Source organism: Chiloscyllium plagiosum, unplaced genomic scaffold, assembly GCF_037043375.1.
Source record: "Chiloscyllium plagiosum isolate Xiang-an unplaced genomic scaffold, Cpla_swu_hap1 HiC_scaffold_27, whole genome shotgun sequence".
Taxonomy (NCBI): domain Eukaryota; kingdom Metazoa; phylum Chordata; class Chondrichthyes; order Orectolobiformes; family Hemiscylliidae; genus Chiloscyllium; species Chiloscyllium plagiosum.
The window spans coordinates 86,607,795-86,612,517 of record NW_028270165.1 but is presented as its reverse complement, the minus strand read 5'-3'; the positions used below and the strand labels follow the sequence as shown (position 1 = coordinate 86,612,517).

Below are 4,723 nucleotides of genomic sequence, written 5' to 3'. Positions count from 1 at the left end.
TCTCATCTGCACTAATTTTGTCTCTAACGAATGGCAGAGTAGACTCGACGGGCCCAACGGCCTAACTTCTGCTCCGATGGTCTTGTGGTCTGAGGTTTATTTGAATCATTTCATTGGTAATGTGCAGTCCCTGGCTCAATGAGCAGCAGTGCCCCTGCTGGTGCTTCCGCAAGTTGCAAGCAAACATGAACCTCTTCCCACACTCGGGCCAGCTGAAGGGCCTCCCACTGCTGAAGGACACACAGGTGTTTCAGCAGGGTGGAGGGATTGCTGAAGGCCTTCCCGCACTCAGGTCAGCAGAATGCCCCCCCCCTCCCCCGCCCCCGTGTGGACCAGCTGGTGCTTCCGCTGTGTGGAGGAGCGGATAAAGCCCTTCCCACACTCGGGGCAGGAGAACGGCTTCTCCGCGGTGTGGACGGACTGGTGCCTCAGCAGGGCTGAGGAATTGCTGAAGGACTTCCTGCACTTAGGGCAACTGAACGACCACTCCCCCATGTGGACTCACCAATGGGCCAGCAGGTCGGAGGAAAGAGCAAAGCCCTTCCTGCACTCGGGGCAGAAGAACGGCCTCTCCTCAGTGTGGACCCACTGGTGTCTCAGCAGGTGGGAAGAACTGCTGAAGGCCATCTCGCACTTGGGGCCGGAGAACAGCCTTCCCCGGTGTGGACCAACTGGTGCGGCAGCAGGCAGAGGAATCACTGAAGGCCTTCCCACACTCAGGGCAGCAGAAGGGCCTCTTCCCCTCTGTGGACCCACTCGTGCGTCAGAACCCTTTCAAATTTCACAGTATCCTTCTGATAGGAGACCAGAATTGCACACAATATTCCAAAACTGGTCTAACCAATGTCCTGTACAGCCACAACATAACTTCCCAACTCCAATACTCAGTCAGAGGATTGCGAAAGCTTTCAAAACCCGCAAAAAACAAACAGGAAAGAATGGAGGGCCAAACGAATTTTTGAAAGTCAGCTTGGAAGCATCAATGAGAAATCGGCGGACTGGGTTTATTGGGGACCCGTTCTCTTTAAATACACTACATACGTATTCCGCTTCTGCTCTTCGTAGTTTCTCTGTGCTGCAGTGTGTAGTGGCTCGTTGAAATAATGTCCTGATGCAGCAACGTTTGTGGGTGTTGGGATGATTGTTTCTGTGGTTAAGTATTTGGTTTGTGTGTGTTTTTTTTTGTAGACGCTAGTTTGATTTCCCCCATTGACTGTTCGCTCTACTGTGACATCTAAGAATGGTAATATGTTGTTGTTCTCCTCTTTAAACCAGGAGCCCCTCTCAGGCCCAAAGCCTCACAATTTGGAACACCAATATGCAGACTAGTCAAAGGCCTCCACTGAAAACACCAAGTCGAAGATTCACGCCACTCCATTTCCTCCATCCAAGAATTCCTGAACACCAAAGACACGAAGATAGAAGAGGATGGAATAATGATGTCCTTTGACATAACAGCCCTGTTCACATCCATTAACATCAACTTGGCCAAAGAAAACTGAAGACACTACTCGAAGAACCAGAGACACAAACACAGCACCAACTTCATCAGCAAAGATAGCACTGTCAACCTCGTAGAACTGTGTCTTACCACCCACTTCGTATTCAGTAACAAGCCCTCCAAACAAATCAACGAAATACCCATGAAACCACCAGTGTCAGGATTCCTCGCAGAAGCAATAATGCAGAGACTCGAACAAACAGCCCTTCCAACGATCCACCCAAACTTTGGGTCCACTACAGTGATGACACTTTTGTCATCAAAAAATGAAACAAATTAGAGGAAACCTACAACACCATCAACAATATCCTCGCTGACATAAAATTCACAAAAGAGGAGAACAACAACAAAGTGCCATTTCGAGATGTCACAGTAGAGCAAACAGTCAATGGTAAATTCAAAACAGCCTCTACAGGAAAACAACGCACACGAAACAAGTACTTAACTACAGAAGCAATCATCCCTCCACATACAAACAAATCTGAATCAGTTCACGAATTCAACGAGGCACGACACACTGCAGCACCCAGGAACCACTATAAATAATTACACAGCGCATTTAAGAAGGATGAGTAGCCTGCACCCCTGAAAATGGTTTCCCTGACCGGGAATCGAACCCGGGCCGCGGCGGTGAGAGCGCCGAATCCTAACCACTAGACCACCAGGGAGATGCGGATGGCGTTTGTCAGCTCTCCTAAAAATTACTTTCCTGCCCGGAAATCGAACCTGGGCCGCGATCGTCAGCAAGCTTTCACCTGTGCATTCACCAATGTCATTTCTTGTATCCATTGCTCCCGATGCGGTCTCCTCTACATTGGGGAGGCTGGAGACTCCTCGCAGAGTCCAGTCACGGCGCTTGAGGGGATACCTCCAGGACACCCGCAACAATCAACCCCATCGCCCTTTGGCCCAACATTTCAACACCCCCCTCCCACTCTGCCGAGGACATGCAGGTCCTGGGCCTCCTCCATCGCCGCTCCCTCCCCACCCGATGCCTGGAGGAAGAACGCCCCATCTTCCGCCTCGGATAAATTCAAACCCAGAACATTAATGTAGACTTCACCAATTTCCTCATTTCCCCTCCCCACACCTTATTTCAGTTCCAAACTTCCAGCACAGTGCTATCCTCATGACCTGTCCTACCTGCCAATCTCCCTTCCCACCTATCTGCTCCACCCTCCTCTCTGACCTTTCACCTCCATCCCCACCCCCATTCACCTTTTGTACTCTTTGCTACCTTCGGCCCAGCACACCCCCACCCCACCCCCCAATTTATCTCTCCGCCCTGGAGGCGTCCTGCTTCCATTCCTGATGAAGGGCTTCCTGCTCCTCGGAAGCTGTCTGATCTGCTGTGCTTTTCCAGCACCACTCTGATCTAAACTCTGGTTTCCAGCATCTGCAATCCGCACTTTTGCCTACCCAATAAACCCAGTGTGTCGATTTCATATCAACACTGACACAAGCAGACACAACGTGTGCAGAAACCCTAGCCACATTACTTTACATAAAAGACATCTGGGAAATGATGTCCAGACAACTCAACGCTCTCAGCATCATGGTATCCCACAAACCTACCAACACACTTAAACAGCGGCTAATGAACCTGGAATAGCCTATACAAACAACCCGCAAACGAATGTTATTTACAAAATACCATACAAGGAAATACATACATGAACTCTGACGCACAGTTCTCTGTGGCAAGAAATGATGGGATGAGATAAGGAAGATTTTTTTCAGATAAAACGAATCGGCACTAACTGGACAGCCATTTACAATCAACGCAGTCAGGCCAGGATGGAAGATCCAACAGGATAACAGATTTCTTATTTCCTAAAGATTTACAAACCTGAGACTAGGTTTTGGTATTTGTTCCCTTTCCACTCCCAGGAGCCGCAGAGGTTGTGCTGGTGAGTTGGGGAAAGCTAAATGTGCCCGTGAGCAGCGTGTGGGGCTATTTCAGCTTCCCCTCCTCCGACAGCGCTGTGACGTGTCTCTGATGTTCTCAGCGACACTTACTGACGCGAGACAGTGAAAAGAGTCTCGTTCCTGCAGATCAGGAATTCAAACCGTATGCTGGCTTCAGGACAATGAGAAAGATTAATTGGGGTGTGTGAAGAAGCTGTGAGCTGCATTTCAAAGAGGTAGGTGGAGTCAGATGCGTCATCCATTGCGCCCTGGCACTGTGCGTATCTGACGCCGCCATGATGCAGAGTTCTGACGTTAACACAGACATGCGCAGCAATGGGAACATTCACAAGAGGAACAGCCAAAGATAATCACCATCACGGCTTCCCTTCCATTGTCCCAACTTGGTGAAGCAGTATCTTTCACTGGCAAATAAAACACCTTTGTCCTCAGGTGTCTGCTTCATTTCGATCACGACTTCACGCCCCTCACTGTTCTCGTCTCATTTCCAAACACTTGCCTCATATCCTCAAAAGCAGCTCTGTGGGTATCTGCTTGTTCCACCCTGACAGGCAGTGGATTGCAGATTTCCAACCCCTCCACTGATTTGAATCTTAAAGAAGAAACCGGGGAACAGTCTTCCTTTCTTTTTGACGACATTTCTCAACTGTAGTCGGCAAGGTTCACACCTGCGTGGGTAAACCTCAATCGACCTCAAATCCATCGTATTAACCACTCGACCCACGAATAAAGAACCACACTGACAGCTTCATTTCCCAGGTCTCTCTGCCTGTGGAGCTGAGAAATAGTGAGTTATTGCTGGGTTTGTTTCAATACAATCACTTCACAGGTTTCGAATGGGTTACATATCTGCACATGGCGAGTCTGGTTGTTTCATTACGAAAGATGAAATAAACTTTCAGTTAAAAGCAAAAACAGAAATTGCAGGAGCAACTCAGCAGGTCAGGCACCATCGGTGGAAAGAGAATCAGACAATATTTCAGAACTCTGTTTTCTCCCACAGGTACTACCAAACCTGCTGAGTTTCTCCAGCAGCTCCTCTTTGTGTCTCTGATTCTCAGCATCCACAGTCCTTTACGTTAGAAATTAAATCAATTCAGCCTCATGTGCAGGAATGAGAATCCTTTCAATTTCCCAAAAAATTGGCAGAGATTTCAAGGCATTTGGAAAAAAAAGTAACAGTGACATTAGGAAGAACACTTTCTTGTCCCTGTCTGACCGTGACAAGGAGGCAGATTCAAGAACACAAAACGGAATCGGTGGTCATGTCCAAAGTAACAATGTGGAGATTTC

At 48.5% G+C, this 4,723-nt stretch overlaps 1 non-coding gene across 1 annotated transcript; it reads right to left on the bottom strand.

The window, feature by feature from the left end:
• Window positions 1–2,097: 2,097 nt before the first annotated feature.
• Window positions 2,098–2,169, bottom strand: trnae-cuc (transfer RNA glutamic acid (anticodon CUC)). The gene has a single exon. It is a non-coding gene; the product is annotated as a tRNA-Glu (tRNA).
• Between the last annotated feature and the right edge of the window lie 2,554 nt (window positions 2,170–4,723).